The sequence below is a fragment of the Podarcis tiliguerta genome (assembly GCF_965153285.1).
Source record: "Podarcis tiliguerta genome assembly, chromosome: 17".
Classification (NCBI taxonomy): Eukaryota; Metazoa; Chordata; class Lepidosauria; order Squamata; family Lacertidae; genus Podarcis; species Podarcis tiliguerta.
In genome coordinates this window covers 27,001,463-27,028,249 of record NC_139550.1, presented here as the reverse complement: position 1 = coordinate 27,028,249, position 26,787 = coordinate 27,001,463, and the positions used below count along the sequence as shown (strand labels likewise).

The following is a 26,787-nucleotide window of genomic DNA, read 5'->3' as shown; positions in this document are numbered from 1 at the left end:
ATAAATGTTTTCCAACCTTCTCTAAATGTATGTTCCTCATGTTCTTTTATTCTACATGTTAAGTCTGCAAGCTGCACATATTCTATCAACTTAAGTTGCCACTCTTCTTTGGTTGGAACCTCGCTAGTTTTCCATTTTGGGGCTAACAAAACACAGGCCGCAGTAGTAACATACATAAATAATCTTTTTTGACACCTGGGAATTTCCATTTGAATTATCCCCAACAGAAAGGGCTCGGGGTTGTGTTGTTGTTGTTCATGTGATGATTTTAGCTTATGAATTTTATTGTTTAATGTCTTGATCTGTATATTGGGGTACTTTTATAGCTCTGTTTAGAGTACGTAATGTTTTGATGGGAAGCGGCTGGCGCTGTGGGTAAAAGCCTCAGCACCTAGGGCTTGCCGATCGAAAGGTCGGCGGTTCGAATCCCCGCGGCGGGGTGCGCTCCCGTTGCTCGGTCCCAGTGCCTGCCAACCTAGAAGTTCGAAAGCACCCCCGGGGGCAAGTAGATAAATAGGGACCGCTTACTAGCGGGAAGGTAAACGGCATTCCGTGTGCGGCTCTGGCTCGCCAGATGCGGCTTTGTCACGATGGCCACGTGACCCGGAAGTGTCTCCGGACAGCGCTGGCCCCCGGCCTCTTGAGTGAGATGGGTGCACAACCCTAGAGTCTGTCAAGACTGGCCCGTAGGGCAGGGGTACCTTTACCTTTACCTTTAATGTTTTGATAATATAAATGTTTTAAGCCTTTTGTATCAATCCAGTATATTTTCTTTTAATTGTTGATTGATTCTATGTACATTGTGGCAGCCTTTGGCTATGTACAATAAAACTGACTGGACTGGTGTTGCTGTTGTTGAAAAGTGCATTTAAACATTGCTTTGATTCCAACAGTGGTCCTAAATGCACATTCTAATAAATCAGCATAGGATCCATAACTATTTTGCTAGAAAAAGAGGTACTGGAATTCACCATGAACTTCTCCCTTGATCTCTTAGAATGGCAACGGCGCCCACTTGAGAGGAGCTGGACAGGAGCTCTGGTGAGCTCTGGCTGAAAAAAAGCCCTGACAAGATCTTATAAGCAATAACCTTACAATAGTCCCCTGATTATTTTTAATCTTATTTCTACAAGCAAGGAACTGATGGATGTGTCTAATTCAACCAGCCATGAGTGGAGCACAAAGATTCATAACAACACCTGTTCAACCAAAGTGCTTATCATACGAGACAAGGAAGAATAAATTGCTCAGGGTCTGGCAGCAGATCCATAGGTTTGCTGGCATTTGTTCCAGCAGATATTGGCTATGTTTATTTATTTTGTTTAGCAAAATCTATATATTGCTCAATAAAACTTCTCTCTCTCTCTCTTTAAGCGGTTTACATAAAATGGTGCAAAAATTCTACTTGAAGTTGCAATAAATAGACTTCAAGATGCATAGACATAATGAATTATCAAAATATAGATAAAATCAAGGGTTTTTTATTTAAAAAATAATGTGCATAATAAAAATTTCACGTTTCGGCTTGCCTAAACCAAAAAGATTTCAGCAGGCATCAAAAGCAGTACAAAGAAGGCGCCTGTCTAATAGTAGCATGCGGGAAGTTGCAGAGAATAGATGCTGTCACACTAAAAGATCAGTTTCTCTCAAGTGCAGAGTGTATATTATTTGGCCCTTGTAATAGTGCCAGTCCTTAATGCCGCTACCATAAAAGTATTGTTTCTGAATCGTATGATCCTTTTTGTTTGTTGAATAGGCTAAAAGCCAACCAGCAAAGCCAAGCACCACCTTGAGCAAAGAACGAGGCGAAAAAGAGAAAAATCATTATCTCCTCCAGAGGAACCCTGCAAGGCAGTTTCATAAACCCAACTCCAACCTGCTGAGTCGTGACTTTCTCCCTGGCTTTGAGGTTCATCGCGCTTACGTGCTGTCTCAGTCCTGCTGGCCAGAAGCAGGTAGGAGATTTGAAGCCAAGATCCCACACTGCCATTGCCCCTGCCTGCCCGCCCTGCTCTGGCCAGGAAACAAATCCAGCCTCGTGTAGGGCTGGAAGGGAGAATCTAACTTTCCTATGCGAGGACCAAACTCAACTTGCGACCTTCCTTTGTGACTAGCGATGGATGAATGCGTCAATTTCTGCTTCTCTCAGTTTCTCATTTTCCCAGGATTTACGTACAAGCTAAACAAGCTCTAGCTTAAAGGTACCCCTGCCCATACGGGCCAGTCTTGACAGACTCTAGGGTTGTGCGCCCATCTCACTCAAGGAGGCCAAGGGCCAGCGCTGTCCGAAGACACTTCCGGGTCACGTGGCCAGCGTGACAAGCTGCATCTGGCGAGCCAGCGCAGCACACGGAATGCCGTTTACCTTCCCGCTGGTAAGTGGTCCCTATTTATCTACTTGCACCCAGGGGTGCTTTCGAACTGCTAGGTTGGCAGGCGCTGGGACCGAACGACGGGAGCGCACCCCGCCGCGGGGATTCGAACCGCCGACCTTTCGATCAGCAAGCCCTAGGCACTGAGGCTTTAACCCACAGCGCCACCCGCGTCCCCAAGCTCTAGCTTAGGGCCCCCCAAAAAATTAAAGAAAAAAAAAAAAAACCCTGGATGTACATTTCCAAAATATAAGATAAAAAAACAAATAAAATAAAACCTACATACAGCAACGCTGTTTTGTGTTGTGTAGGCTCCTGTGATGTAAGTCATGGGCCCCGCCTCCTCGCCTGCTCCCTAAAATATCACTGGTTTGCTCCTTTCTATATATAGGGTGCCTACGTTCTGCATGGACTGGTTGCAGGGCAACATGTGCAAATGGCTTCAGATACGTATGAGGTCCATAGTTCACCATATAGCATATATTCAACACAAAAACAGCGACAATTTGTTGTTGACGAAGAACAGCTGAACATAGAAAGGTCCCCATTACCTTCAGTAGCTTAGGGCCTCATCAAACCTAAATCCGGCCCTGCTCTTCACGTTCGGTTTTCTACAGTAAAGCCTTGGAACCCATTCTTGGGGTGGAAAGCTAACTTATTTCTACATGAGGTCCAGATCAGGGATTCCGCTGAACAACTCTAGCATGAGATCCATTGGGACCTCAGCTGCAGTGACTGGCCTCACAAGACAGCAATCATCCAATGTCCTCCAGCCCATGTTCTAGCCCCTAGCTGTGGCAGAGAACTGGACAAGACCACGGCCTGCCACCCCATAATGCCCCATCCATAGTGAAAGTGGATTTCATGCTCTTTATTCAGCTCATAGTGGTGAGGCGGAATGGAAGTTTCCTCAGAATGTCTGCTTTATATACATTATTTACACAATGGGCCCCACGTGATTGGCTAATTCTGGGATTCTCCTGTAGGCCAATCAGGTTGCGGATTCCCTTCCACCTGGAGCTGGATTGGGTGACTCCTGTGGACCAAGCAGACTGCTGCATTCTGGATCCTATTGTTCTAGGACCAATCAGACTGCTGCCTTTTGGATCCTATTCAACTCAGTACATAACACATAGGTAGGTTTGGATGGGCTCCTAACTGTTGGGCTAACATTCCTCTATCTAGTTTATTCTACTTTCAATATTCAGAGAAACATAGTATACATACATTTTTCAAAGCAAACACTAGGTTGTATCCAGTGCTAGCCCTTACTCAGAGTAGACCCATTAAAATTAATGGACATCCACCTGTATTCCCTTTGCAATGCATTTTTGTGCCGTATGGTTTGCAAAACATTCTCAGAGAAAGCACACCTCTTTGCGAGCCTGTAACAGGCTGCAGGTAGGAAGCAGCAGCCGAAAATACAGAGAGGAACTGAAAAAAGAAACGTTTATTTTTGGTCAGAGACAATGAAAAGACCTTGTGAGCATAAAGAGAGGTTGCTCTCTGTCCTCTTTATTCAAACCGTCCTTAATCTCCCCTCCTGCAGTGGGCTTTTCTCACAGGCTAGTTTTCTGCAGGTATTTAGGTCAGCCACTGAGTACAGAAATTGACCAAAAAAGTCCATTGAATCATCGGGATTGTTAAAAAAAGTACCTGAAATGAAGAAAAAGAAGTTGGTAGGGATACAAAACAGTCATGACGGAACTGAGCTGTTGGGCAGCCATAAACAGGTCAGAGGAAGATCGTGTCCCAACTTTCAGCTGTAACCCTTTACTTTTTGGAAAGACTTTTCAAACTAATACTTCTTAGGTTAGGACTGCCAACTCTTTCCTCTCCCTTTCCCCCAGTCTTCGGTCGTGGGCCAGCAGCTGCAGCTTGTTCTGTATACACTAAACAAATGAATTACTGTGAAAATCCCTGAAACGAGAAGAAATCGACTAGAAATATTATCTTGTGGAAATAAATTAAATAATAAGAAAAAGCTTAAGGGAAAAAATAGAAAAACCTAAAATTGAACAAAGCCTTCCCGTTAATTTTTTTTTCTATTTTTTCCCTTAAGCTTTTGGATTTTTTTTATTATTTAGTTTATTTCCACAAGATAATATTTCTAGTCGATTACCATATTTTTCGCCCTATAGGACACACTTTTCCCCCTCCAAAAATGAAGGGGAAATGTGTGTGCGTCCTATGGGGTGAATGCAGGCTTCGCTGACCTCTCAGCAAGCAGCGGGAGCCAGTGCTGGGCTCCCACGGCTTGCAGAGAGCTGCCTGTTTGGGGGCTGGGGTCGGGGGAAGCTCGGGCTTCCCCCGCCCCAGCCCCGCGCCTGGGAAAAATAATAATTCCCCCCCCCCTTTATTTCTCCCCAAAAAAACTAGGTGCGCCTTATGGGACGGTGCGTCCTATAGGGCGAAAAATACGGTACTTCTCGTTTCAGGGATTTTCACTGTATTGCATTTGTTTTCTGCAATTTCTCAGTTCCACCACTGTCCTTTTTTCTATTGTTCTGTATACGCTAGCAGCTGATGGCAATGTTTTGCCCATGCAGAGGTTCCAGGTTGCTCCCGATATATCTTTTTTGGGTGGGGAGGGGGGCAATGAACGTTGGTGCACACATGTCTCTCGTCATGCCAGGCCCCTCAACAGCCTGCTTCCCTAATGCTGCTATTCCTGACATAATATGCAGATTAAAACTCTGATTTGCATTTTGTCCCTGGGTGTCCCAGTTCTAAAGTTTGTACACAGCGTTAACAACAACAACAAACAGCAACAGTGCAATCCTATATATATGTTGATTCAGAAGCAAGCCTCGCTGCCTTTGGTGGGACTTTATACTAGCTATGTGTGCACAGGATCACAGCCTGAATTCTTTCAACCTCTGCTGATTTGGCTCAGTTTGTCTTTTTTTAAAATAATTTTTTATTAGTTTTTTAACATATCATTTCCAACAATAATTAAACATACTTTTACATCTTATACAATTTTTTTGACTTCCATCAATCACATCTGAAAACTTTCCAATCTAATCACTTGATATACATTTCTTACTTTCACTATTACATTTAAATCTCATAACTAATATCTCTAATCTTTCTCTGTTTTGCAATATTTCATATATTCCTCCTTACAAAACTTCTTGTAGTCCTACTAGCGTAATTTGTTGATTACAGTTGCTCTTCAAATCGTTCGTATATGTCTTCCAATCTTCTGTGAATCTCTGGTCCCACAGGTTTCGAATCCTTCCTGTCATTTTATCTAATTCTGCGTAGTCCATTAATTTTGTCTGCCATTCTTCTTTCGTTGGAATTTCTTCTTGCTTCCATTTCTGGGCTAACAATACGATTTGGTCCTGTTTCTCAAATGGAGGATGGAGAAAACTGAGGGAGAATCAAGAAGTTGCCAAGCCTGGCTTCTGCTTAAAACATTTTATTCTTTATCTCAATACAGTGGTACCTCAGGTTAAGTACTTAATTCGTTCTGGAGGTCCGTTCTTAACCTGAAACTGTTCTTAACCTGAAGCACCACTTTAGCTAATGGGGCCTCCTGCTGCTGCCGCACCACTGGAACATGATTTCTGTTCTCATCCTGAAGCAAAGTTTTTAACCTGAAGCACTATTTCTGGGTTAGCAGAGTCTGTAACCTGAAGTGTATGTAACCCAAGGTACTACTGTATTATATCAGGGAGCTCAAAGTGAGCCAGTGTGGTGAGCCAGTGTGGTGTAGTGGTTAAGAGCGGTAGTCACGTAATCTGGGTAACCGGGTTCGCGTCTCCGCTCCTCCACCTGCAGCTGCTGGGTGACCTTGGGCCAGTCACAGTCTCTCAGCCCCACTCACCTCACAGAGTGTTTGTTGTGGGGGAGGAAGGGAAAGGACAACGTTAGCTGCTTTGAGACTCCTTTGGGTAGTGATAAAGTGGGATAACAAATCCAAACTCTCCCTCTCCCTCTCCTTCTCGTGTGGTGCAGTGGTTAAGAGTGGTGGACTCACAATCTGGTGAACCGGGTTCGCGTCTCCGCTCCTCCACCTGCAGCTGCTGGGTGACCTTGGGCCAGTCACAGTCTCTCAGCCCCACTCACCTCACAGAGTGTTTGTTGTGGGGGAGGAAGGGAAAGGACAACGTTAGCTGCTTTGAGACTCCTTTGGGTAGTGATAAAGTGGGATAACAAATCCAAACTCTCCCTCTCCCTCTCCTTCTCGTGTGGTGCAGTGGTTAAGAGTGGTGGACTCACAATCTGGTGAACCGGGTTCGCGTCTCCGCTCCTCCACCTGCAGCTGCTGGGTGACCTTGGGCCAGTCACAGTCTCTCAGCCCCACTCACCTCACAGAGTGTTTGTTGTGGGGGAGGAAGGGAAAGGAGAATGTTAGCCACTTTGAGACTCCTTAAAGGGAGTGAAAGGTGGGATATCAAATCCAAACTCCTCCTCCTCTTCTTCTTCTATATGGTTCTCCTTGGCTCCCTTTCACAACAGGGGTAGGTGAGGCTGAGCGACTGGTTCCAGGTCACCCAGTGAACTCCACTGCTGACTGGTGATTTGAACCCTAATCTCCCAGGTCTTAGTCCGATGCTCTAACTACAACAGCATCCAGCACACAAATAAAAATCGGTGGCACAAGCACCAGTTCAATGGTGCAAAGTCAGCATTAAAAGGAGGAAAAGTTTCCATCGATAAAGGAATATGGGTAGTGCAGAACTTCAGTCACGGGAAAGAGCCAAGCTTTTGCGCAACTGAGCAGTGGCTTAATATGGTTTGAAATACTGTGCAATCCTCTCCTTGTGTGCTTAGCAATAAAGTCGTGCTGTGTTTAATGGGACGTACTTCTTTGGAAAATGCCTTCGGTATTGCAGCCTAAATATTCGTGACAGATGACGTGCAATACTAGATACCTTGATCTGCATTTCCTGTCTTTTGTTACTATTGTATCGCCGGCTTCACGTTATGTAATCCAATCTTTGCTTTGGCAAATTGTTTGCCTTCGTAAAAAAAAACTGGGCAGATTGGTGCGCTGAGACGTTCAAGTGTATCTGAAGAATTCTTCCCTCTGGCAGCTCTTTCAACAAATCGGTTTACCTAATCTGGCCTGATCCATACCTTTTGTTACACATGCAAGAGAGCTACTTTCTGTCTCTCTGGGCTTTAGATATGGAATTGATACCTTGTTTAGAAATGGGGGTCTGTAGCTAAGTGGAAGCAACAATAGATCAAAGCAAACGGAATGTGTTGCAGTAGCAAATTTAGATAAAATGTGTGACTGCGTGTGTGTGTGTAGAAATAACCATAAGAAAAAGATCTGCACCGGTTTGCGAACTGCGGGGTGGGGGAATTTCGGGCAGTGGTAATGGTGAAAACCTGCGTCACCTGCTAGAGCTTTTTATTTTGTATAGCAGTGTGATAAAAGTGTCTCTAACTGGGATAGAATTTAGAAAGCATTTATTTATTTCATTTGTGGCACTTTTATGCACACAGGGCACCAAGGAGCTCAGGGTGGCATATATCACAAAAGTGTGGTACAGTGTTGAACTAGGAGACCTGGGTTCAAATTCCGACTCAGCCATGAAACTCACAGGCTCTGGAAACTTGCTGGTGCATTTTAAAACAGTGAGATCTGGGTAGTGTGCACACATTTGGACATTAGGATCGTGAAAGCTATGTACTTTTTTTGGTTTTTAACAGTTTCTATAATTCTGATAAGGGGACTATTACAGAACTCTTTGTCTCCAAAGGCCAAATTCTAAGGAAAAAGCTTCCCCCTCCTATTTATAGAAAGAATCTTAGAGGGTTGTAAGTGACCTAAGCTTTGGAACACAGCTCAGAAGCTTTGTCTGCAGCTTAAAGCTACCGCTTCAGCTTCTACATGCTGCCAGGTTATTGTTACGAAACACAAAAAATGTTTCGGTGTTGAATTCTTTTTAAAGGTGAATGTTTCAATGCTTAGAGGCGATCCATTGAAATTAGTGAGATTTCAGCCCATGATTAACTTGAGTTCTATTGATTTCAGTGAGTCTACTCCAGTGCTATTTTTATAGAAAAAGAGGTGCTGGTTGTTATTCTGACTGGTGTGTAATTGGAATTTGTAAGTTATTAGAATGCAGAGTTAATTATCAAATCATCAATTCTAGCATTCGGGGGGCCAACAAAATGATATAACTTGGCATCTGAACAATTGACATTATTAATTGTACTATAATTTGGTATTATAATTTGGTATCGACAATGAGGCTTTTATTGGGTTATTGTAACCGAAAAGTAATAAAAAATATTATACAAAAAAAAAAAAAAAGAGGTGCTGGAACTCACCACGAATGCGACCCTTGTTCTCTTATACTGGCAATGGCACCCACCTGAGTGAACTCTGGTGAGTTCTGGCTGAAAAAAAGCCCTGGTCTACTCTAAGCAGGAAACAGACATGAATGCCCAACCTGATATTTTTTCATGTTTCATACAGGCTTTGCCTGCCATGATGATTTTTTGGTGCTTTTTTCTTACAGATTTTTGAACATGGCCTTGTTAAGAAACATGCCTTATAAAATGAACTTCAAGCAGTTCAGTGTACTGACAGAGTTTGTACTGACCAGGATTAGCTTTTTAGACTGAAAGATTGTATCCTGCTAATGCCACCTTCCCCAGACTGGTGCTGTCCTAGAAGTTTTGGACTTCACCTCCCGTATTCCACAGAGGGTAGGTCTAATGATCAGGTATGTTGGGAGTTGTAGTTCAAAAACATATGGAAGGTACCAGGCTAGGAGGGCTGAACTAGTAAAGACAAGCTGAGTATTCTCGTCACCGGCAAACGCTTCCAACCAGCTACAATAATGAAAATCTGAATTCAGACTGAAAATCTGCATGCAAACTTGCACACACATGCAAAACACACAAAGGCACAGGGGAAGGCAGTGGAGTTAGTCAGGACAGGCTCCTCGAGCACCTGTAAGCTTTTATAAGTGGAAGAAGAAGAAGAAGAAGAAGAAGAAGAAGAAGAAGAAGAAGAAGAAGAAGAAGAAGAAGAAGTGGAGGAGGAGTTTGGATTTGATATCCCGCTTTATCACTACCCTAAGGAGTCTCAAAGCGGCTAACATTCTGCTTTCCCTTCCTCCCCCACAACAAACACCCTGTGAGGTGAGTGAGGCTGAGAAACTTCAGAGAAGTGTGATTAGCCCAAGGTCACCCAGCAGCTGCATGTGGAGGAGCGGGGAAGCGAACCCAGTTCACCAGATTACGAGTCTACCGCTCTTAACCACTACATCACACTGGTTCTCTTGAGTCATGTGCCTACAAAGGTTCGTCTCTTCGGGGGCTAAACACTGGGATGCTCACGCATCCCTGGTTCTTAGAACATCTATGGAAAACAACTTCACTTGTTCAGATGCCTGGAACTATCTATACAGTTGGGAAGACCAACATGGTACCCTCTATCACCTCTGACCATTGGCTTCACTACTTGAGCCAATAATATCTGAAGAATCACAAGTTCCTCAGTCATGCATTTTTCCCTCCAGATGTTTTGGGGCTACAACTCCCATCATCCCTAGCTAACAGGACCAGTGGTCAGGGATGATGGGAGTTGTAGTCCCAAAACATCTGGAGGACCAAGTTTGGCCATGCCTGAATTAGATGCACAATAAAGCCCTCTAAAGATTTATGCTCAGTGGCGTAGCGTGGGGGGTGCAGGGGGGGCCGGCCGCACCGGCCGCAACATCTGGGGGGCGCACGCTTGCACTCGCAGCTCTCTGCCCCTACCTGGCTCCACGAGTTAGGGGGCGCAAATTACTTGCCTTGCCCTGGGTGCTGACAACCTACGCTATGCCACTGTTTATGCTGAATAGACCCTTTTTAAAAAAGCAGCAGCATGGGTGCATCTCCAGGAGTAATAGCATTCTAAACAAGGAAACAGCAACAGGGAGACAGGAGAGCTTGGGAGACAAGAAAATAAAATCTGATGCTGCCGTCTCCACCTGTCCCTCGGGGAAACTGAAAATTAAAATTTCAGCACCTGGAGTGACGTATTTCCTAAAATGGATAGACAATTTTCAGATGCAATTTGGCTTCTCCAAAATGGCCTCAGGTGACCCAAAGAAGAATATGCAAAACCATGCGCTTCAGAAACAGCTTAGGAAGGAAAACAGACAGCAAAGCCTTTCCAGAAAGGATTACAAAACGAAAAGACAACACACCTCCACAAAGGCCATTCGTCACAGTGGGGCTTGCAGGACAGCCTGCCAAAATCAGTGACTATCTGACAAAGGCCTCGTGTGAGTTCCTGGTTCCCAGTTCCTATCCGTATTCCCCCCACCCCCAAAGTATGAAACAGTTTCATTAATGGAAACCATCATGTTTTTGCACTCCATAGCATCCATCTCCAAGACCAAGCAACGGTCCCCTTCAACCTGCAAGTATCCTTTCCAATCAAAACCATTAAATGACCCCTGGATGGTTAAGTCCAGTCAAAGGTGACTATGGGGTGTGGTGCCCATCTAGCTTTCAGGCCGAGGGAGCCGGCGTTTGTCCACAGAGTTAGAAGCTAGAAGCAAGAATGTAGACTGGGCAGTTGGGAGACAAAGCCATAGCTGATTTCCGCTCAAATCCAAGACTGTAGCTATGGGAGAAGCAGGACTCTCTTGGGGTGTTATTGCTGTGAACCCCTCCATCGTAGGCTCAGGTTGCATATATGTGCAAATCATATATCATCAGGATACCAATGCCTCTGCTGTACCTCATTCAAAAGGAAACATGAACTCTGGGTTCTGGAATCATGCATGGCTTGGAGATTGGGGTGTCTTTATGACATATGGGCTCACCAATAAATGCACCTATTTGCCCTCTATATGCACCCATTTGCCCTCTGGCACCAAGCCATTTCCTTTATTACCTAAATAGCCCATTACCTCATCAGGAAGCTATTCCTGGAATTAAATCTACGTTGGATGCAGGAATTAGAAGGGGGCTCAAGAGCCAGCAGTCACGAAATTAAAAGATACCTGCTTCTTCGGAGAAAAACAATAACAAACCTAGACAGCATCTTAAAAAGCAGAAACATCACCTTGCTGACAATGGTCTGTATAATTAAAGCTATGGTTTTTCCAGCAGTGATGTATGGAAGTGAGAGCTGGACCATAAAGAAGGCTGATCACCGAAGAATTGATGTTTTTGAATTATGGTGCTGGAGGAGACTCTTGAGAGTCCCATGGACTGCAAGAAGAACAAAGCTATCCATTCTGAAGGAAATCAGCCCTGAGTGCTCACTGGAAGGACAGATCCTGAAGCTGAGACTCCAAGACTTTGGCCACCTCATGAGAAGAGAAGACTCCCTGGAAAAGACCTTGATGTTGGGAAAAATGGAGGGCACAAGGAGAAGGGGACAACAGAGGATGAATCATAGAATCATAGAATCATAGAGTTGGAAGAGACCACAAGGGCCATCGAGTCCAACCCCCTGCCAAGAAGGAAACACCATCAGAGCACTCCTGACATATGGTTGTCAAGCCTCTGCTTAAAGACCTCCAAAGAAGGAGACTCCACCACACTCCTTGGCAGCAAATTCCACTGTCGAACGGCTCTTACTGTCAGGAAGTTCTTCCTAATGTTTAGGTGGAATCTTCTTTCTTGTAGTTTGGATCCATTGCTCCGTGTCCGCTTCTCTGGAGCAGCAGAAAACAACCTTTCTCCCTCCTCTATGTGACATCCTTTTATATATTTGAACATGGCTATCATATCACCCCTTAACCTCCTCTTCTCCAGGATGAGATGGTGGGACAGTGTTCTCAAAGCTACCAGCATGAGTTTGACCAAACTGCGGGAAGCAGTGGAAGACAGGAGTGCCTGGCGTGCTCTGGTCCATGGGGTCACGAAGAGTCGGACACAACTAAACGACTAAACAACAACAAGAGCCAGCCTACCTCCCCCAGATGCGTAACACCCCACCCCCTCCTGCAGAAGAAGACATCTGTCCCCAGATGTACAAACAAACAGCAGAACACAGCTTCTCTGCAGAAAAATAACAGAAACAACTGCAAAGGCTTCGAAAAAAGACAATAAAACACAATAACGCTTTTAACCCAACAGCAACAGCTTATTCCTTTCAGGCAAGCTTCCAGTCCATTTTTAGGAACACTTTCGCCTCACACATGCACATCATTTGGTTTTTGGTTTTGTTTTGGTGTGCATTATTTGGTTGCAGAACTGCATTACAAAATTCAGAGAAGTGGGAATATCGAAAGAGTGTTGTGCTTTGGTTTAATAATAATAATAATAATAATTTTTTATTTATACCCCACCCTTCGCAGTTCAAAAACCGGGCTCAGCGAGGCTAACAACAAATTTAAAACAATTATAAAAGCAGCATAAAATACAGTATAAAAACATGAATAACAATAAAATTCAAAAATCAGTTTAGCAGAAATAAGCATTAAATAATCCCCAGGGCTAGCTGGCTGAATTGGTCCTACTTGGGCCAGCGAGGAGGCCAGGGGAGAATTAGCTGTGGGGGTCTCAGAGCAGCTGATCTTCATAAAAGGGGAAGGGGAGGGAAGAGAAGGGAATAAAAGATCGGGCTGAATTCAAATTAAAGGCCAGGCAGAATAGCTCTGTCTTATAGGCCCGATGGAAGGCGGTTAAATCCTGAAGGGCCCTGGTCTCATGGGACAGAGCATTCCACCAGGTCGGAGCCATCACTGAAAAGGCCCTGGCCCTGGTGGAGGATAATCTGACTTCCTTAGGGCCCAGGACCTCTAAACTATGGTTGTTCGTGGACCTTAAGGTCCTCTGCGGGGCATACCAGGAGGGGTGGTACCGTAAATACGAGGGCCCTAAGCCACATGTATTATTTCAGAAAGCATGAATCAGGTAGATCCATGTGAAAAATCAGACCAAACATAATTTCTCCCTCATCGCTAGTGTGGGCTCAGTGAGATTGGGTTAGGGCCAGGTGTGTATGACCTCCCAGTCCATCAATATGCCCTATATGTTGGGGGTAGCTTCTGAATAGGGCTATTGGCTTCACAGGAAAGGAGAATTCTGCATTTAGAAAAACTACTTTCCCCAACATACTGTCTCCTGTGATCATACATTCTGATCCATCCCCGTAGCATGTAAAGCCATTGTGAAGATTCTTGTGTGTGGTGATGATGATAAAGCCATTCAGGAATCTACTAGAACCCAGTCAGCATAAAATAAACAATTGTAGCTGCAGCATTTTGCACCGGGAGAGATTTGTTATTTTATATTACATGTTTTGATTTATAGGTGGTGTTCAGCTTTACCTAAATATCTAGTTATTCAGCAGCTGGTATGAGTCAGCCGGATAGGGGATTAGTGTTGAGGGTTTTTTTTTATAAAAAAAAATGTGGTAAAATATGCTTTAATCATGAGCTACAATAGGAGAACAAGTTTGGTCACATCAAGTAATTTTGGTTCTCTGAACACTGCTTAGAAGTGCATCATCGCTCCTAGATTCCCAAAGTGCAATGGTCTGACACAATTCAGCAAAGAAACACTGATTGCAGAAGGCTGAAATGGGCCTTGACAGATGAGACATAGAATCATTAGTGGTTTGAAAATGCATGTTCCAGCATTCATCTTCTTTTGGTTTGGATGGCTATCTTGAGCCACCGGCCTGCCTCCTTTTCTTGACTGGTAGGCTAACATCATTTTCTCTTTAACTGCTAGGTCAGTGGCTCACACATTTATTACAGTGGTGTAGCGTGGGTTGTCAGCACCCGGGGCAAGGCAAGTAATTTGCGCCCCCTAACCCGGGGCAAGGCAAGTAATTTGCGCCCCCCCCGCTGCACTGTCCCTCCCCCAGATAGTCCCTCGCTCTTTCTCCGCACCGCACCGCACGCCTGGCACCCCCCCCCCCACAGTGGGCGGCGACCCGGCGGCTCGGATCGATCGGATTCGCACAGCCAGCACTGCAGTGAGAGAGAGTGAGTGAGCCAGGTAGGGGCAGAGAGCTGCGAGTGCAAGCGCCCCCCCCCCACAGATGTTGTGCCCGGTGCGGCCGCCCCCCCTGCACCCCCCACGCTACGCCACTGATTTCTTAATCTCTTGAGAATGTTCTCCATATTGCAGCCTTCAACAACCTGACGCCCTCCAGAAGTTTCAGGACCAGGGCTGAATTTAGGTTTGATGAGGCCCTCAGCTCCTGAAGGTAATGGGGCCCTTTCTATGTCCAGCTGTCCTTTGTCCACAACAAATTGAGGCTGTTTTTTTGTGTTGAATATATGCTATATGGTAATTTATGGACCTCATACATATCTCAAGCCATTTGCCCATGTTCCTGTGCAACCAGTCCATGCAGAATGTAGGCACCCTATATATAGAAAGGTGCAAACCAAGGATATTTGAGGGAGCAGGCGAGCAGGCAGGGGCCATGACTTATATCAGAGGAGCCTATACAACACAAAACACTGTTGCTGTATGTAGGTTTTGTTTTATTTCTATAGGAAAGCGTGCCTTGGTTTTGGAATGCTTTGGTTTTGGAACAGGCTTCCAGAACGGATGAAGTTTGAGAACCAAGGTAGCACTGTATATAGAAATGAGCAAACCAGTGATATTTTAGGGAGCAGGCTAGCAGGTGGGGCCCATTACTTACACCAGGCATTGGCAAACTCAGCCCTCCAGATTTTTTGGGACTACAACTCCGATCATCCCTGACCACTGGTCCTGTTAGCTAGGGATGATGGGAGTTGTAGTCCCAAAACACCTGGAGGGCCGAGTTTGCCTATGCCTGACTTACATCATAGGACCCTACACAACACAAAACACTGTTCCTGGATGTAGGTTTTATTTTATTTGTTTTTTATCTTATATTTTGGAAATGTACATCCAGGTATTTTCCTTTAACATCTTTTGGGGCCCCCAAGAGAGTGGGGCCCTAAGCTAGAGCTTGTTTAGCTTATATGTAAATCCAGCACTGTTCAGGACTACAACTCCTGGCCAGGAATCCTGCACATCTGTTGTGTGATCCTTTAGAAGACACCATGCTTGTTCAGCACCCCTCAGTTCCCTGGGCTGCTGACCTTGCCTTTAAAGCCTCATCATCATCATTTTTTAAACTGAGAGGGCGTTCATTACAGACTGTCCCAGCGTCCCTGTTTTCCAGGGACAGTCCTGGATTTACAGAAGCCGTCCCGGTTTCTGCTTTGATCTCAGAATGTCCCACTTTTCCTTAGGATGTCCCTATATTCATCAGATAAATGTTGGAGGGTATGCAGTTATGCCAAGTTAAGGAGATAAGTAACTATACAACCTTTTGAAGGCAGCCCTGTACAGGGAACTATTTTTTTAAAAAATAGGAAATTTCACGTTTTATCATGCCTTTATATATGTTGGAAACTTCCCAGAGTGGCTGGGGCAACCCAATCAGATGGGCAGGGAATGATGATGATGATGATGATAATGGAATAGAACATCCCAATTTTCACCAGAGAAATGTTGGAGGGTGTGTCATTCAGGTTATAACTTTTGACTTTCTTTTCCTTTCCAAAAAAAATTTCCTGTATCATAAAGGGATGAACTTTTGCTTAGAAACACTGAAAAAGGGACCAGTTCTTCTCAATTGTGAAAGAAGTTCACCCTGAAAGGAAAAGTTGGAATCACCATATATGTAACGTCAGTACTGATAAGTATTAGCACTTTTTAAAACTTTATGGAACTGTTTAGAAGTTTTACAGCTGTCCGGAACTTCCTAAAACTGCTTAGAATGTTTTTAGAAGAATCCAAATATTGGTATATAGAAAGAACATGCAATCAATGTGGGAACTTAATGGTGTTTGCAGCAGAAACAAAGGCAAACCGCAAACTCAATTTATTCTAAGCAATAAGAAGTGATGTACAGTGTACAAAACATTGTACAAGTATTATAAAATTTACAAACTCTCTTTTTCCTGTATTATAATACAAGTTTTGCATATTATATCATACATTATCCAGTTGCAGATACAGAAATCGATTTATTGATTTTGGGGTGACTTTCCCCCCAAAAGATTTTGAAATGGCCATTCATTCCTTTGTTTTGAGGCAAATGTTCATCTAATTAAACTACAGGAACATAAGGTTGTAAAAAATAGTTATAACCCTAATGTTCATCTTTGAGGTGCCATGTAATTTATTTATTTTTAGTTCTAAAATTGTTTTCTTGATCACCCCTGAAAACTGTTATTTTTGTTACAAACCTAAATAATTCAGGAAATTTAATTAGAAATAATTCCTAAATGAAATAGTAATGGTTTTAAAAATTATAAACAGATTGATATAAAACAAACAAATGTTCCAAAATTATGATGAGAAAAGAAAAGAAAAAGACCTAAGTGAACAGGGTGTCCTTATTAGAAACTTTGGAAAGAAAAGATATTTAAATGCCAAACAGATTGGACTGATTACAGCAGTAGACCTGGAAAGTTAACAACGATCTTCTTTAAACCTTGAAGAGAGTCAGTGATATGAAATAAAGAAAAATACGGTACTTACAGAAATATTGTCAAGAAGTGGACTCACTAGCAGGGTTTGAGTAAACACTTGCAATTCAGAAAACAAGTGTAAAAGTTAAGATGTAACAATTGGGAAAACAATAAAATGTAAGATTTGATTTGGGAAATATGGTACAAAAATGATAAAAATGCAATCATATTTAGTGAAAAGGTTACAAATTTCAGATAGAATAAGATAAGCAGGAGAAGCAAATATTTAAAGAACCAGAAGATGAGGTTGAGGGTGGGTGGAGATTGGGATCTACATATTTTTCTTTGTGATAAAGATGACTGTGTTGAATATGAAATTGTAAAACTTAATAAAAAATATTATTATTTTTTTTAAAAAAAGAAGATATTGGAGACTAGCCTACCTGCTTTGCTGACTACAGAAATGACTTACACCTGTGGGGAACAGGATGAAGACATGATGGTGATGATAGTTGCAAGCAGCAATGCAGCTTTCATATAAAGAGATGATTGAGAAGCCATAAAGGTAAAGGTTAAAGGGACCCCTGACCATTAGGTCCAGTCGTGGCCGACTCTGGGGTTGCGGCGCTCATCTCACTACATTGGCCGAGGGAGCAGGCGTGCAGCTTCCGGGTCATGTGGCCAGCATGACTAAACTGCTTCTGGCAAACCAGAGCAGCACAAGGAAACGCCGTTTACCTTCCCGCCGGAAGCACTTTGACGTGCTTTCGAACTGCTAGGCTGGCAGGAGCTGGGACCGAGCAACGGGAGCTCACCCCGTCGTGGGGATTCGAACAGCCGACCTTCTGATCGGCAAGTCCTAGGCTCTGTGGTTTAACCCACAGTGCCACCCGCATCCATAGTTTGCACTAAAACCTAGTGGTGGTTTTAAAGTGGAATAGCAAAGCATAGACATACCTTTACGAATCTCTACTCTGCTCCCCAAATTTTGGAGCAGAGTGAACTGGATCAGTAAAATGAAAAGTCATAGAACCATAGAATTGAAGAGCTGGAAAGCACATGAGAGGCTGGAAGTGGGTGGCACCCGGTGCGGTGGGGTTTGTGCAGTGAGTGTCCGGGGGTGTGTGTGTGGTTGCGATGATATCCCCCCGATGGTGCCAGAGGTAGTACGCTCCCCCCAACCCCCGTTCCTCCGCCAGTGCTCATCACCTTCCGTAGTGTAATTAACTGACAGATAACACAAGATATTAAAGCAATGAGTTTCTAAAATTGTACTAAAGTAAAATTGATATCTGATTTTCACCGTAACACACATTTTAATTTTCTTCAATTAAATTAGGACATCTCTGACTCACAAATATGGGAGAAATTGATTTATCAAAGCTGATCATCTATATTGGTGACATATTATCATTTCTATTGGTTAACCTCACTTCTAACTTCTACCCCCCCCCCAATATAATTTCTCTACTTTCTTTCTCTCCCTCCCCAGCCTTTTATCTATGTATCTCAAAATGTCCTGGCTCTTGATCTGAAATCAACAACTCCAAGCTCGGAGCAAATTAGTTTCCTCCGCCCCCTTATAATAAGTGATTGTGCAAGGAAGCTCTGGTTCTCCAAACAGGCCTCACATTCCAGCGTGAAACCCTAAACAGAGGGGAGGAGGAGAAAGGCAAGAGTCATGAAGCAGCAACAAGAGATCAAAAAACGAAGGCCGGAGAACCAAAATTCACTTTCTGCCAGGAGGGCATTCCACAGCTGTGGCCCTGCAACCCAAGAAATCCCATCTTGCATGCAAAGCTGGGAGCTGGTGGCTGTAACCAGGAAGGAAGCCAGCAAAAACAATGGTCAGTCAAGTGAAAATGAGTTTAAAATGTGAAACTGCACATGCTCAGAGTATTTTTATTTTGGTTTGTCAAGGGTGACAGGTGGCGAGTGGAGCTGGCTTGGGCCACAGGGCAAATGAAACTGAGTGGTGGCAAACATGTGACCTGTGGGCCAGGTGTTTCCCTCCCTAACACAAACAGTGCTGAGCTAGGTGGACCCATGGCCCTATGAGCACACCTAGATGGCGGGCGCATGTGCCACTGCAACATCACTCCCACTCTGTGCATTCACAGCGAACACCTGAAAGGGGCTGATGGGATATTTACTTTGTCAGATGGTTACATGAAGATGGGATGCTGAAAAACCCATACGGTTTCCTACCACATTGGCCATTGGTCATCTTATTCTCAGAATAAGCCACATGCTGATGGTTCATTGGAAAAGGTGTTTTCTCTTCTTTAATTATAGAATTGTAGGTTTGGAACTCGTGCAATGCAGGAATCTTTTGCCCAATGTGGGCTCGAACCCAAGATTCAGAGTCTCATGCTCTCCTTGACTGATTGCAGCCCAACATTTGTTGTGGCTGTAAAGGTTTAATAGGGCATTAGTCATTTAACCCAAGGTGAAATCTTTCATAAGGAGCTCCTAATGAGACGGTGCGTGTCTGTGTTTATTTTGCAACTGCTCCTTTCCTTGGGCCTATGAAATTTATGCAAGCCCTGCAAAAATGCAACAGCTGTGCATCAGTAAGGATGCTGAAAGTGGCTACAGGACGCCACTGGGTGAAGTGTCAAAATATTTATTACATTAAAACATTCTCTCTGTCTCTTTCTCTCTCTCTCTCTTCCCCCCCTTCAACATCACTGATTGCAAGATACTTTGGAAGAAAAACCCTGCCAAATTAACTTCATGTCGGAGAAGGAAGGCGTACAGACTTGCCTCAACTTTCTCTGGGTCTCTTGCATGTTACTCATCTGAATACAATACCGAGAGGTCTCTACACAATAATCATTCATTTTTCCACCTTGTTAGCATGGGGTGGAGCTGGGGGAATATGCAAACTTTGAAGCAGCGGAGTGGGGGTGGGGGGAGAACTCTATGACTCAGGCGCTTGGCAACAGAGTAAAGAACCAGAGACTTTGGCAAGTTGGAAAGCGAATGAATGATCAGGGAGTCTGAATTAACTGGCAGCTGAGTATTCCTACTGACGTCGAACTCCTGAAGATGGAAGGAAAAAGTAGTTTGCCCACAGACTAGGTGTAAATCAAATCCCCAGGCTACAGTCGATGGTTGAACGGTTTTAGAAAGGGAAGCAATGAATTGATAGGCAGGGTGGGGACACATGTTTCAGAGCAAGGTCTGAAAGTCTGCTCTTGAATTTATTCAAGATTAAGGGCCGAATTAGGAGACTCACACAATACCAGGGAACAGATCTCCTGTGTGATTATTAAATATATATATATATATTAAAAGAAACCAGCAGTCATTTCAAGGAGGAGCCTTAAACTGTGTGTCATATTCCCTATGTGAAACTGCCTCCTGATGTGCTATCCATATTTTCACAATGGGGAAATATGTAGGCGCGCTTGTGTGCTACTGGTCTTATCCCATAGGTTTTATGGCATGAAATAATACCAGCTGGTGAGGAGAAAGTGAAATCCTGCCCACTGCAGGGTCTGCTTTGCCAGCATGTTCCCAGCAGAGAATGCACTGGGGTTGCACATCCCAGCAGGGTTGAAAAAGGGGCGGCCTAAGGTGGAAAGAAAAGGCCTAACCCTGGGACTGGGGTGGGAGGAGAAGAGGACAGAAGAACCAACCCACACTCCAGTATCCCCAGCCAGGGATCAGTTGGTCTCTCACTGTCGGTTATGGCCAACATGGTGATGCATGATGGGGGTGGGGGAGAGATTCAGCTTCTTCTTTTGCCATCGCTCCCAACCATAGGTTTTTGAAGTCCTGGTTAAACATGAGCCCCACCCACAAATCGATTTGGGTCTAGGTACTGCTTGGGTGTAACCTAGGGTTACCAGATGTCCCCAGTTCCCGGGGACAGTCCCGGGATTTGCAGATCTGTCCCTGGACAAAATTCGTCCCTGGAATGTCCCCAGATTTGCAGATCTGTCCCCGGGAAATGTGGCAGTGGCAGCCTCAGCAGCCTGGAGCCAGCATGGTAGTGCAGTTGGCTCTGGCTGGCCTCAGGAGCTGTTTGCTGCCATGGTGCCCGCCATTTTTCCTTGCCAAAAGTCCCTATATGATGTGTCTTGTGCACAACACATCACATGGGGACTTCCAGCGAGGAAAAATGGTGGGCGCCACGGCAGCAAGCAGCCAGCAGCTAGCCAGAGCCAACTGCGCTACCAGGCTGGCTCCAGGCTGCTGACTGCTGCTGCTGGTGTCATTGCTGAAGGGGAACTGGGGAAGTCCGGTGGTACAGATCTCCTGCCCCCTTCCCCCTTTGTTTTGACTGATCGGGGAAGGCTCGGGAGTCACGGCCAGCTGGCCATTGCCCAGTTTTTTTGAAAAAAAACTCTGCGCATTTATGTTTCACAGGGTGCAAAAGAAGAACTTTGCACCTTGCCTGGCAGAGAAACCATGTGCCTTGCACCCCTCCTGGGCAACACCCACCCACCAGCAACTTCCGAGCTTCCCTGATCTGTCAAAACAAAGGGGGAGGGGGCAGATCATCAGGGAAGGCTTGGCATATGCATGTGTGCTTGGGCTCAGGGTCTTTTGTCTCTCCCTCCCCACTACTGACTCCTTGTTGCTACTCAGCTTCAAAACAAAAAAAAGTGTCCCCAGATTCATTTAAAAAATGTGGTAACCATAGTGTAACCCAAGTCAGAGGGAGGCAAGCTGTTGGCTTCCATCTGTTTTGAGAGACAATGGAATGCGCCTCCATGGGTGAGGTCAAACCAGTGGAGAATCACAGGCCAGTAATTTAGAACTTCTGCGCCCCATATTGGTCCCCCCCTGTTTTCTCAGCACCAAAGCAACCACCCCAGGGCACAAGCCTGTGCAGTGTGTATGGAGATCCTGACCTGCCCAGACGATTATTTGCCCAGACGCTTATTGCCCACTCACTGGTGTGGCCCCAAGGAAAGCAGAGCAGTACATTTGGCAACACCTTGGCTGCAGGAATTGCCAGAAGGAGAGAGGCATGGAGAGTGCTTGAAACGAACACATTGCATTGTCAATTTGCAAATCTCAGCAATTTTGCCAGGTACTTTCTCTTGGTCTCCTATATATTTGGGAAAGTCGTTTGCTATATATTTGGATACCTGTTAAGAAAGCAGAATCCAGTTTTGCATGACGGTTCCTGAAATCTACTTGGATGCAATTGGATGCCAATTTGAATCAACACGGCAGACTGAACCTTTCAAAACTATGCCGTACTGATTTGAGCCACAAATTCTTTGGGTTTCTTCGATTTCCCAAGCAGCGCTGGACATGAAGCTGCAAGTTGTTTATGGTGAGAACTTCTTAGTGTGTGGAAGTGCAGGGTAAGCCACAGAGGTAGATGTTCCTGGTTTTAAAAAAAATTACATAAATGGGAAGAAGACTGCCTCTGATCTCTCCAAATCACTGCCCCTGTGGTTTGTATGCCATGTATAAGTCTGAGGCTGACATATTGAAGATATTTTGCATTTTCTCTTTGAGGGGAACTAAAGGCTGTTGGAATTCATTCAGAAGGGAACCGTTCTCTGCTTTGGAATGAAATATGTCCTCAGAGAAGGAGGGGAGAGATTATCTTCTCGGTGAATTTGAAATAACTTGGTAAGAATCATTAGCAGGGCTCAAGTTGCCTTGTGAGCATAGTGGATGAAATTGTAATCCTGGGGAAGGGAAGAGCTGCTATATGAACCCATGACGCTGCCTTCTACTGAGTCAGATCATGTGTTTATATAGTTCAGATCCACTGGAAGTGGATCTCCAAGGATTCAGGGAGGGAGTCCTTCCCAGTCCTTCCTGGTGATGTAAAGGATCGAACCTGAGACCTGCATGTACGGTAGAAGAAGAAGAAGAGTTTGGATTTGATATCCTGCTTTATCACTACCCGAAGGAGTCTCAAAGCGGTTAACATTCTCCTTTCCCTTCCTCCCCCACAACAAACACTCTGTGAGGTTAGTGGGGCTGAGAGACTTCAGAGAAGTGTGACTGGCCCAAGGTCACCCAGCAGCTGCATGTGGAGGAGCGGGGAAGCGAACCCGGTTCACCAGATTACGAGTCTATCGCTCTTAACCACTATACCACACTGGCTCTGGTAGAAGCTCTGCCCCTGAGTTATAGCCCTTCTATGTTATGAGTCAATTGAGTTGAGGCACCCCTGAATGGGGCCAACATGATTGCAGCTATTTCCCCAGTCATGTTAGTCACATTCAGAGGCCCAATTGTAATTCCTTTGAAGATGCAATCCGTTGAGATTATCCTGTATGGATAAACATAAATATCCATAGCAATACAAAAAAAGGACACATTAAAAAGGAATAGTTAAAAAATAGTTTCATTTATCTTCAGTACAATGTCATATTTGGTAGAATTAAAAGATGACTCAAGCAACAGTTACTGATCAACTGCCGTGCTGCAAACAGGATTTTGCAAACAGGATAATGCAAACAGGATTTTGCATTAACAGACCATCGTAAAAATCACAACTGCAGAAGGACGGGTGTTCATTTTCATTTTTATCTCCTCGTTCCGTGGTTTGTTGGAGTAATCTGGGTTTCCTAGTAAGAAAACATTCCCACACAATCAATGCTGGCGATCTGTTTTGCAACGATAATTAACTCACGGAGATTTCCCGCAAAAACAGACGTTGTCATGTAGGGATTGCTTGGTTCAGAAATTGTTTTACCAACACTAGTGAAGATAGAGGAGATAACTGGGTAATTACACAAATAATTGGAATGTCACTTGACTCTAGAGTAATTCCCTTTGGGCCCAATCCACCCGCTGAAATGTGTACTGCTTTGCCTTTGTGCAACTCCCATTCTTTCCAGTGGACTCGTGCCTGGAATGAACACAATCCACCCCACTCTCTGGAATCAGAGAAAACCGCTCTGAGAGCTACGGATGAAGGGCAGTATATTAATTAATTAATTAATTAATTAATTCATTCATTCATTCATTAATGGATCCCAAGAGGCTCTGCTGCCTAGAAGGGAGAGGCTGAAGGGTAATGCCAGGGGTGACCGGGGTCCCAGGCAAGAAATTCCATCAAGATAATTCTAGCATGATAGGAAAAGCATCTTATTTCTGTTTCTGATGCCAGATTTGAATGCAAGAATGTTTTCAAAGCCCCTTTGAGAGCCTTTTGGCTGTCTATCTGCTCCCATTTTGACTTGGTCACTGATTTTTCTGTGTACATTTACATATTGCCATATTTATTCTTTTTGTTCAGATGGTATCTTCAAAGAATAAGCACACACGGGCTTCCTGTATTAGAGAAAGGACTAGGGAGTTTCTTTTAATTTTTGGACAGCTTATATACTCTGTGTATTTCAGGGGGAAATTTAGTTTGCAATATAACTAAAAAACATCACAGATGAAAACAACACACAAAAAAGCTAGGGAAATTCCACATTCTTAAACCCTACAATCATGAACAACCAAACGGACAATTTTTAAACACTGAAATCGGGCATTTCCCCCACAAATGTTTGTTTGCAGGTTACTTTGTTATTTTATATGTGTTACTTTCCCAAGAACATAAAAAATATTCAAATGCACGTTGACTTTTTTATTATTTCCGGGAACTCTCAAGAGAATCTCCCACCTTGACCCACTTGCGAGTTCAAGACCATAAGTCACCAAAACGGATGCTGAATTTTCATTGTGGAAATGAATGATCCTATGGGCTGGACATGTTGGCTCCTTGATGGATTACTCACCGTTCCCATTTGCTAGTCATTAGCCTTGGTCCCCTTGCCAAAAGGGGATGATGAGGCTGCCTTGCGGGCTAGCAAGCTCTGCCAACATATATAAAGGCTGGGCTGGGGAGCAGGCTCAAACCTGAAGGTGTCCACCAATTCACATGGCCTCTGCCACAAAGAGACTGACTCATAATAAAACGGGAGGTTCTAGAACACGTGTCGGAACCTTGACTTCTCAGTGGACGAGAAAAAACAGGTGTACATTAATAGCATCCTCTTCCAGACGATTGAACAAAATGTTGGGCGTTGGGATTGGAAATCGAGGTTTCTAAAGGAAGAGACATTTTATCATATGTGGTGGGATTGTAATGTAATAAAAAAAGTTTGGGAAATGCTATACAATGAATTGAAGAAAATGTTCCATTTAACATTTGTTAAAAAAACCCGAGGCATTTTTGTTGGGGATTGTAGGGAAAGACCTGCCAAAAAAGCTGAAAAACATCTTCATGTATGCGACAACAGCCGCGAGAGTTCTGGTAGCACAAGGATGGAAGACTGAAGAAACCCCAACTAAAGAATCATGGCAAGAAAAATTGACAGACTATGCAGAACTGGCAAAACTGACATATAAGCTACGGGACAAAGGATAACTGTGACTTTAAGGATGAATGGGAACCCTTTACAAAGTTTCTGAAGACGCAACAAAGTGAACTGGACTCCTTGGCAGGTTTTGAATAAACATTCACATACTTTTTATTGGTAATAATCAGCTAAATATTTTGAGGATCTATACAACTTGGTAACATGCAGAAAACAGCAGTCTCAGAGAAACCAAAGACTGGAACTGAGGGAAGGTGGGGGCGGGGAGTGGGGGCGGGTGGGTTTTTTGGGGGGGAGGAAAAATGGGGGAGACAAGGATATGTTTTTTTGGATAATATGTCTTGTTTTAATTTTGAATAAAAAAAAAGAAAATTGAGGTTTCTAAGTACTGCGGACAAAGGGACAAATGTGATATTTGCTTTGGCTTTACCATGGAACCAGTGCCGGATTTTTGTTAATGTTGGAAAATTAATAAAATGTTATGGGAAAGTCCTATTGACTCAATGAGCCTTATGAAATAAGTAGAATCGTAGCATCATACAGTTGGAAGGGCCACAGGGATCTTTTTGGCCCAGTGTGGGGCTTGAACACAAGCAGTGCCAGATTTAGCTATGCTTATTTAGCTATGATGGAAGTCATGGGCCCCGCCTGCTCGCCTGCTCCCTCAAATATCACTGGTTTGCTCCTTTCTATATACAGTGGTACCTTGGTTCTCAAACTTACCAGTAATCCGTTGCAGAAGTCTGTTCTAAAACCAAAGCGTTCCAAAACCAAGCTTAACAATTATTTCACTATTATACTTCTATACTTCTTAACTGTATTTCACTATTAATATACTTCTTAATTGTATTTCAGTTCAACAATTACTTTGATAAAATACATATTTTGTTATGTGCAAATGGCTTGAGATACCTATGAGGTCCATAAATTACCATGTAGCATATATTCAACACAAAAAAACCAGCAACAGTTTGTTGTTGACAAAGGACAGCTGGACATAGAAAGGGCCCCATTACCTTCACATAGCTGTCAACGTTTCCCCCTTTTTAAGGGAAATTCCCTTATTCCGAATAGGATTCCTCGCAAGAAAAGGGAAAAGTTGACAGCTATGCTTCAGTAGCTGAGGGCTGCATCCAACCTAAATCCGGCCCTGAACCCACAACCCTGAAATGGAGAGTCTCATGCTCTACCGACTGAGCTATAGTGAAAGTAGACATGCCTTGAGTGACATTGCTACTCCTAGGTAAGTGGGGGAAACTGCAGCCTTAATCACATACTGTACTCCTGCTTTAAATACATAATTGAGGCCGTCCCGTTTAAAGCCATCAGTCGCCTGCCATCACATGCAATTTGGCCCAGGAGAAATAGTAACAAACTCTCAAGAATGCAAACTTGCACACAGACAAGTTAAAACAACCACTGGAAGGATCTGCCGAAGTAAATGGAGCTCAGATGCATGGTTTTAAATTTATCTTCCTCTCACATCAAATAAAAGAAGAATATTTCACATTATTACTATTTTACTTGGTTTTGTGGACATTCGTCACGATCTCTATACAAATCAGATTTTCCGATTTCTCAAAGTGTTGTCAGTAATATTTCCTTTTTAAGTAGAAGCGACTAGTTGCTGCGTCCTGCACGGCAGGCATGATATTAATAATAAACAAGAGCAGCCGCCGCAAAAACATCAGTGAGTCTTTGTGAAACTTTGAATACCTTAAAGCA

The 26,787-nt window shown here is 43.9% G+C and overlaps 3 long non-coding RNA genes across 3 annotated transcripts in view; all 3 read right to left on the bottom strand.

The window, feature by feature from the left end:
* The window catches only part of LOC310668070, a 160,562-nt gene that overhangs the window by 34,605 nt on the left and 99,170 nt on the right, over positions 1–26,787 (bottom strand). The window lies entirely within an intron of this gene.
* The window catches only part of LOC310667962, a 43,289-nt gene that overhangs the window by 1,297 nt on the left and 15,205 nt on the right, over positions 1–26,787 (bottom strand). The gene's annotated exons all lie outside the window — the stretch shown is intronic.
* On the bottom strand, positions 22,604–24,610 carry LOC310668236. The gene is made up of 2 exons (XR_014506667.1): positions 24,481–24,610; positions 22,604–23,449 (listed from the first exon to the last, which is right to left on the bottom strand). It is a non-coding gene; the product is annotated as an uncharacterized lncRNA (long non-coding RNA).